This window comes from Octodon degus, unplaced genomic scaffold, assembly GCF_000260255.1.
Source record: "Octodon degus isolate 3935 unplaced genomic scaffold, OctDeg1.0 scaffold00028, whole genome shotgun sequence".
Classification (NCBI taxonomy): Eukaryota; Metazoa; Chordata; class Mammalia; order Rodentia; family Octodontidae; genus Octodon; species Octodon degus.
In genome coordinates this window covers 5,513,664-5,522,709 of record NW_004524604.1, presented here as the reverse complement: position 1 = coordinate 5,522,709, position 9,046 = coordinate 5,513,664, and positions in this window count along the sequence as shown.

The window sequence follows — 9,046 nt, the reverse complement described above, 5'->3', positions numbered from 1 at the left end:
GTGTAGCACTGTCCTCTGCCCTTTGTTGTAGATCTTTGCTGTAGTTATAACCTTCACACGTACTGAAGTTCAGGTGGAGCTCTGCAGAGTTTGGAGTTATCCCGCTGCGTCTGGCTTAGGTCTGGCTGCTGTGCTCAGCTCCTTCCCTCTGCGGACCTGGGTAGGACTGCGTCTGAGTGTTCCCGGAACTGGGCAGCAATTCCTACTGGGCAGGAGGGGTGGGGGAGGTACGGCAGAATGGTGGGGGACAGCCCGAGTGTGTGGGAGAGTGTCCAGCCCATGCTGCTTCTGGGCTGGGACTGGTCCCGCCAGCGCAGGGTAGCAGGAAGCTCTCCACACACTCACCGGACCTGGGTAGGACTGGGTCTGGTGGTTCCCGGTAGATGGGAGAAATTCCTACTTGGTGGGAGGGGTTGGGAGGTATGGCGGAGTGGTTGGGGGCAGCCTGAGGGGGTGTGAGAGGGGCCGGCCCACTCTGCACCTGGGCTGGTATTGGTCCCGCTGGTGCAGGGTAGCAGGAAGCTCTCCACACACTCACCAAACCTGGGCTAGGACTGGATCTCATCTTTGTTGTTTTCAAGATTTTACTATCACAAATTGTGCTGCTGTAAACATAGGTACATATACAGCACTATAATATGACATTTTCAGTTCCTCTGGAAAATTCCCAGTATGGGGATAGCTGGTTTGAATGGGATTCCATTCCTAGTTTTCTAAGGAGTCTCCACGCTGATTTCCATAATGGTTGCTCCAGTCTACATTCCCACCAGCAGTGGACAAGGGTTCCTTTTTCCACATAGCCTCTCCAACATTTGTTTTTGAGTGATTTTTTTATGATAGCCATTCTTTGTAGGGTGAGATGGTATCTCAGTATTGTTTTAATTTGCTTTTAACAGATGGTTAGTGATGTAGAGCATGTTTTCATGTATTTATTAGCTTCTTTAATTTTGTCCTCTGAGAAGTGTGTGTTCATCTGGGATTCCCATTTCTGGATTGGATCTTTAAATTTTGGGGCCCTAATGTCTTTTAGTTCTTCATAAATTCTAGAGAGCAGACCTTTGTCTGAGTGCTTATTAGTCAAGATTTTTTCAAATTTGTGGGTTGTCTTTTCACTTTATTGATAATTTCTTTTGATGTGTAAAAACTTCTCAATAAGAGGAGGTTCCTGTCAATTCTTTCCAGTATTACCCGTCCGATTTGATTTCTGTTCATGAAGTCTTTGCCTACCCCTATATCTTCAAGTGTTCCTCCTACTTTCTTTTCCAAGGGATTTAGTGTTTCTGTTTTAATGTTTAGATATTTAATCCATTTTGACTTTAGCTTAGTGCATGGTGATAGACCTGGGTCAAGTTTGAGTTTTCGGCAGGTAGGGAGCCAGTTTTTCCAGCACCATTTGTTAAAGAAGCTATCTTTCTTCCAGTGAGTATGTTTGGCCCCTTTGTCAAAGATCAGATGGCTGAGTGTGTTTGTGGAGGTTTATGCATCTTCTCATATATTCCATTGATCCTCATGGTTTTTTTGTTGCCAGTACCATGCTGATCTTATCTTAGAAGTTTTGTAGCATAATTTCAAGTCAGGAATTGTGGTGCCTCTTGCCTCCCCCCCACCCCCAGGATTGCCTTTGCTATTCTAGGTCTTTTTTGGTTCCAAATAAATTTTAGGAACAAGTTCTCTAGGTCTGTGAGGTATGTTGGTGGTAATTTGATAGGGTTTGCATTAAATCTCTTATTGAGCAGTTTTTGCACATCAAAGGAAATTACCCATAAATCTGTACAGCAATTTTGTGCGTATGGCCATCTTCAAAATGTTCATTCTTCCTATCCAGGAGCAGGAAATATCTTTCCATTTTCTGAACTCCTCTATGATCTCTTTTTTCAGAATACTGTAATTTTCCTTGAAAAGATCTTTTCCTTCTTCAGTTAGATGAATTCCAATATCCTGTGTATGTACATATATGACTTCCCCCTTCCTTTCTTCATTTCCCATGCCCCTAATGTGTTCTTCTTTTCATCAGTTTATGTCCCTTTTAAATTTTTACTGTTTCATATTCTTACACTAGGGAGATAATATGATGTTTACATACGAGGGTCTGATTTATTTGATTTATGAATACAGCTCCTAGTTGTATCCATTTATATATAAAACCCTCAAGTTTATCTTTCTTTATAGCTGAGTAATTCTCCATTGCATAAAAATACACATCTTTTTAAACCATTCTTCAGTTGATGGACATTTGAGTTACTTCCAAGATTTACCTATGACAAATTGCTATAAACACCAGTGCATACAAATCACTATGGTGTGATATTTTCAATTCTTAAAATAACCCCAAAAGCTGAAGAAAAAATTAGCTGACTATCCCTTGGACAAAGGACTTCTATTTAGATCATATAAAGATTTTTTAAAAATCAAGTACCAAAGATTCAAAGACCCAATCAAAATATGGACATCTGAGATGAATACACATTTCTCAGATGAAGAAATACAAATGGAAAATAACTATATAAAAAATGTTCAACATCGTTGGTTATTCAACTAAAATTAAAACAACATTGAGATCCCATCTTATCCCAGAAAGAATGGTTATCATCAAAAAGTCAATCAATAACAAATGCTAGAGGAAATGTGGGGATAAAAGAACACTTCACCACTTCTCGTTGGTGGGAATGTAGACTGGTACAGACACCATGGAAATTTGTAGACTGGTACAGAAACTATGGAAATCAGTGTATAGATACTCACTAAACTAGTGTTGGTCTTTTATTTATTTATTTTCTTAGTGGAACCGGGGATTGAACTCAGACCCTAGGAGCTTGCCAGGCAAGCACTTACTTTACTGAGCCATCTCCCCAGTCCCATACTCACTAAACTAGGACTAGAGGTCCCATAGGACTCTTCTGAGCATTTTTACAGAAAAATTGAAAATATCATACCACAGCAATAGATATGCACCCATGTTTGTAGCAGCACAATTTGTCACAGTTAGATCTTGGAAATGACCCAAATACCCATCAAATGAGGAATGGAAAAGAAAGATGTGGGTCTCACAGTCTGAGAATGCAGGTGGACAGCAGGCAGCTATGGGACCTGGTGAATCTAATCCACATGCTCCATTAGGTAAGAGGCATGGCTAATCTTCTGGTGTGCTACTACATCATATAATAACATAGGCAGATGCCAGGCAGCTACAGGTACCTTATCAGTCTGGCCTGTATGCACTACAGGCACAGTGGATTTGCTGGCATACTATCCCAATGTCTGAGGGTGAAGATAGATGCCAGGGAGCTTCAGGGACCTGGTGAGTTTGACTCATACCCACCACCTGCATAGAAGTTTTGCTGAGTTTGAGCCAGTTCCTCCTCACCAGTCACAAGAGTCTCGGTGAGTCCTACCTTGTCCCTCACTGTTGTTGGAAACTTAATCATCCATGCCCTAAACTTTTCCCACAACTTCTCAGTCCATGTGGTCTTTGGGAACTTCAAAAATGTCAGAATGAAAAAAAAATGTCAAAATGAAGGAACAAAGGCAACCTTAATCCTCCAGCCCCCCCTCAGTACAGCTCCAAGAGAAAAGATCATAGAAGAACTTGGAAGTCACTGTCTTAGTTACTTTTTACATTACTGAGACAAAATACCTGACACCAAAAATTAAGGAAGGAGAGGTCTAGTTAGCTCAGTTAGTAGAGGTTTCAGCCCATACTCAGTTGACTCCAAGGCAGAGTAGCACATTGCAGAGAGCAGCAGCTCATAGTTGTAGAAAACAGCAAAGTAAAGGGAGGACCAGCAGCTGCAGCTTCTAGCAAGCCTCTCTCCCTTCCTTCCATGCTGACTGTGAAGACTGGAGCTTCTCGAAAGAAATGGCACTCTGTGTCCTTTCTCACATCCCTTTTATAACCTTTAAAGCTAAGTCACTGTAGGGTGGGTCATCCACACCCTATGGTGGGACCTCAACACCCTAGGTAGGGACCTCCTTGTCCTAGGGTGTGGAATTGTTGAGCCGATTTAGACTTCTCAAATTGAAACAGTGCATCAACCAGTATAGTCACACACCTGAAATTTCTGAAGTGATGGCATCCAAAGTAAAGAAACAAGTCCATCAGGATGTAGAAGAAATGAGATCAGAAATAATCTCTCGGGTAAAAAATAAAATGACAGCAATCATGAAAAATTGCTCACTACCTCTAAAGAAGACATAAATAAAAAATAAGGGCCAGCCAGATATCTCAGGGGATAAAAGTGCCTCCTTAGGCACATGTAGGGACTAAGGTTCAATGAAAAAAAATGTCAATTTTTCGGCTGTGCTGTGCTGGCCCCACCCCTGAGACATGCTGAGATAGTGACTGAAACTGAGTGTGGTGACATGTACCTGTAATCCTAGCGCTTGGAAGGCTGAAAACAGATGGATCACTACTTAGTCTGATCTGTGTAGTGAGACCCTGTAGACCCTGTACTAAACACATTAAAAAAATAGAGAAGAAAGAAAAATGAGGGAAACATTGACCCAACAATATAGGAAATTAGAATGTATGAAACAGATTCAAAGAAATACTCAAGAAATTCAGAATTCCATTGAAAGATGGAAAAACCACTTGAACAAAATGGGAGATAGACTTTAAGATCTTGAAGACAGCAGTGCAGCTAATGAATGTGTAAGGAAAGATCTTATAAAACTAACAAGAAACCAGGAAATAACAAATTAGCATCTACAAGATGGTGCAAAGAAAAGTAATATAAGTATAACAGGTGTCAACAAAACATCAGAAGTCGACACAAAGGACATAAAAATACTAATTGCAGAAGAAGTAGCAGAAAATTTCCCAAGCATCAGAAAAGAATCTGACACTTAAGTGAGGCATATAGAACTCCAATTAGTGATAAGCAAAATAAATCTATACCTAAAGACAATAATCAAGACCTCAGAACATTAGCAAAAGAACATAATAGTAAAAGGTGTTACAGAGAAGGAAAAAGATTACCTATAATGGAAAGCCCATTAGAATCATGGCAGATTTCTCAATACAAACCATCAAATCAACAAGAACTTTAAGTAACACATTGCAGGTCCTGAAAAAAAATAACTTACAACTCAGATTGCTGTACTCTAAAAATATACCTATGAAATTTAATGGCAAGATAAAACAATTCCATTACAAAAAACAACTGAAGAAATTCATGACCACCAAATCAACCCTACAAACAGTACTGATAGATAATCTAGAAAGAGACAAAAATAACCACAACTTCAAGAACAACAACAGAAAGGAAACACCAAGCAGAGCAAGAAATTAAAAAGAAGGGAGAAGTAGGGAACCTATAGCAGGATAATAACATGACAAAGACAAGCCAATATATACACCAGTTACAACCATCAATGTAAATAGCCTCAATTCAACAATCAAAAGAAACAGACTTGCCAAATGGATCAAAAAACAAAATGCTGTGCACAAGATACACATTTAACTCAAAAGAAAATTCACAGACTGAAAAACAATGGAGGGAAAACAATACTTTATGTTACTCTTCTGTCATTGCTAGGACAAATACCCAACACCCAAAATGAAGGAAGGAAAGGTTTATTTAGCTCATGGTTAATATAGGTTTAAGTCTATACTTGGCTGACTCCAAAGCAGATTAGCACAAGGCAAAGGGCAGTAGTTCATGGTGGCAGAAGGCAGCAAACAGCAACAGCAAAAGGGAGGAGTAGCAGCATCGATGGCACCAAAGAGGAAGTCTGTCTCTCTTAAATTGTGTTCCAGCTGTCTGTCCCAGGCTTGGTGTAGTACTCAAACCCATAATCCCAGCAGTACCAAGACCCATAATGGCAGCCTTGATCATGAGAAAATCTCAAACTCAAGATGTTCCCACCCCATGACTGAATGAGGCTTTGAGGGGACAGCTAGACACAAACCATAATAGATAGGAACCCAGAAAAATATCAGGGGTAGCTATTCTACTTGTTGACAGTGTCAACTTCAAAATGATTAAAAGAGATAAAGGTCACTACATACTTGTTAGGGGAAAACTTCAAGAGAAAGAGATAACAATGATAAATATATATGCACCCAACATAGGAGCACCCAACTATGAGACAAATTTTAACAGAAATGAAAAACCAAATGAGCAATAATGTAATTGTACTGGAGGGACTTTAACACCACATTGACACAAAGAGATGAATCAACTGTGCAGAATATCAGCAAAGAAATGACAGAACTAAACCAAACCAGTGAAAAAATGGACTCAATAGACTTTACAGAGTGCTCCACACAACAGATCAAAATTCACATTCTTCTCAGCTGCCCATGGGACATTCTCAAAAACAGACCATATGCTATCACATATACCATGCTTACGTAAATGGAAAGGAATTGAAATTATCTCATGCATAATATATAGGCATAGTGCAATGAAACTGGAAATTATTGACAAAAGAAATCATAGAAACACTATAAATATGAAAATTAAATAACACCCTCCTGAATAACAAGTGGATCACAGATGTAGTTAAAAGAAAAATTAAACAATATTTAAAATCAAATGACAACCAACCCCAACCCCAGGGCACACTAGGTGTGGTGGTGTACACCTGTAATCCCAGCATTTGGGAGGCTGAAAACAGGAGAATCACTATGAGTCTTATCTGTGTAGTGAGATCCTGTAGACCCTATATTAAATACATTATAAAAAAAATGACAATTATAAGCCAGTACATATCAACTATAACGATCGATGTAAATGGCTCTATTGATGTAGTGCATTACATTCATGGATTTCTTGGCTGATTCAAGTGCGGTGGTGTTTACATTTATGGATTTGTGTATGTTGCACTCTGCTACCTTATTTTGACAACTTACCAGAACCTGTGGGATGTAATGAAAGCTGTAGTAAGAGGGCAATTTATAGTGGTAAGTTCATGCAGTAGAAAAACAGAACAAGCCCAAATAAGCAGTCCTATGCAGCAAGTCAAGCTCCTAGAAAAAGAAGAGCAAGTCAAGCCCAAAGCCCAAAAAAGGCAGGAAATTATAAAGATCAGAGCAGAAATTAATGCAATGGCAACCAAGAAAACAATACAAAGAACAAATGAAAACATTAAAATAGAATTGAAGAGTTGATTGGTTGAAAGAATAAATAAAATTGATAAATCCCTAGGCAATCTTATCCAAAAAAGGAAAAAAAAACGCCTCAAATTCATACAATAGGGAATGAAAAGGTTGAAATCACTACAGATCATAAAGAAATTCAGAAAATCATCAATACCTACTTCAAAAATCCTTACTGTCACAGGTTAGAAAATGCAGAAGAAATGAACAGTTTTCTAGATACGTATGAACTGCCAAAGCTGAGTCAAGAAGACATAAAAATTCTGAAAAACCCAGTATCAGTCAATAAAATGAAAATGTAATAAAAACCTACCAACAAAGAAAAGCCCAGGTCCTGATGGAGTCACAGCTAAATTCTTTAAGAATTTTATGGGGCCAAAGAAGAACGTGATCAATAATGTAGAGTTTATCTAAGGAGAGTTACATGGAGAAAAAACATTCTCTCAGGCTTTCACAGAGAGCACATTGGCCAAGCAATGGCCGTGACTCATCCACATGGCTGACACTGGCAAAGGATCTACAATCTGAAGTACAGGGTCTCAGGATAAATCCTGAGGGGATTTCACTGACCTTATCAGACCCAAAAGCTACAATTCTTGTTACATAGGTCTTGCTTTATTGTGGTCTTAACCATCCAGCAGAAAAGTATAAAAACGAAGTATAAGAAATAAAGCCATGTTGTTATGTTGAGCTGTAGGGGACTCAGGTCAACAATTTCTGACATTGTCAGTCAAGCGGAAGGCCCAATATTATTATGGACTACTGGACTTTTTTAGAATATTCAGCCCTTGAAAGGCTTCATTTTAAAATGAAGAACAAACTAAGAATATTGACTGCTACCATTGCTATTCAATATATTCCTGGAAACATTAGCCAGAGCAATTAGATAAGAGGGTGAAATAAAAGGAGTAATGACTGGAAATTAAGAAGTGAAATTATCATTATTTGTAATGACATGATATTCTACATAGAACACCCCAAAATTACACCAAGATTTGTAGATTTAATAACAAAATTCAGTAGCACAGTAGAACACAAACTCAACATTCAAAGATCAATAGCATTTCTGTAATATACAATGAACGCACAGAGAAAGAAATTAGGGAAACCATGCCTTTCACAATAACATCCAAAGAGATATGAAATATTTAGGAATCAATGTCACAAAAGAAATAAAAAGCTATACCATGAGTATTTCAGTACTCTGAGAAAAGGGATTGAGGAGGATTTCAGAAAATGAAAACATTACTTGAGCCTGAATAGGAAGAAAAACATTGTGAAAATGGCCATAGTCCCAAAATTGTTATACAGATTCAATGCAATCTCAAATAAAATACCACCAGCATACATAACAGATCTAGAGAAAACATTCCTAAAATTCATGTGGAACCAGGAGAGATTCAGAATAGCAAAAGCAATCCTGAGCAACAAGTGAAAGGCTGGAGGCACCACAATCCCTGACTTGAAATTACACTACAAAGCTACAGTGATCTCATCAGCACAGTACTGGCATAAAAATAGACTGTGTTTCAATGGAACTGATCAGAAGATGCAGACACAATTACAAATACACTCTGCCACCTTATTTTTGACAAAGGGGACAAACATATTAACTGGAAGAAAAATATCCTCTTTAATAAATTGTGCTGAAAAAATGTCTTATCACATGCTGAAGGTTAAAATTACATCCATGTCTATCATCATGCACTAAACTACAGTCAAAATGGATCAAAGATTTCAATATTAAAACTGAAACACTAAATCTCCTGGAGGAAAAAGTAGGTGGAAATCTTACAGACATAGGGGTAAGTAGAGACTTCATGAACAAAACCCATACTGCATGGGAAATACTTCAAAGAATCAGTAACTGGGATCTCATCTTTTTAAAAGTTTCTGAACATCAAAAGAAATCACCAACAGAGTAAGAATAAAATCCAAAAGTTGGAA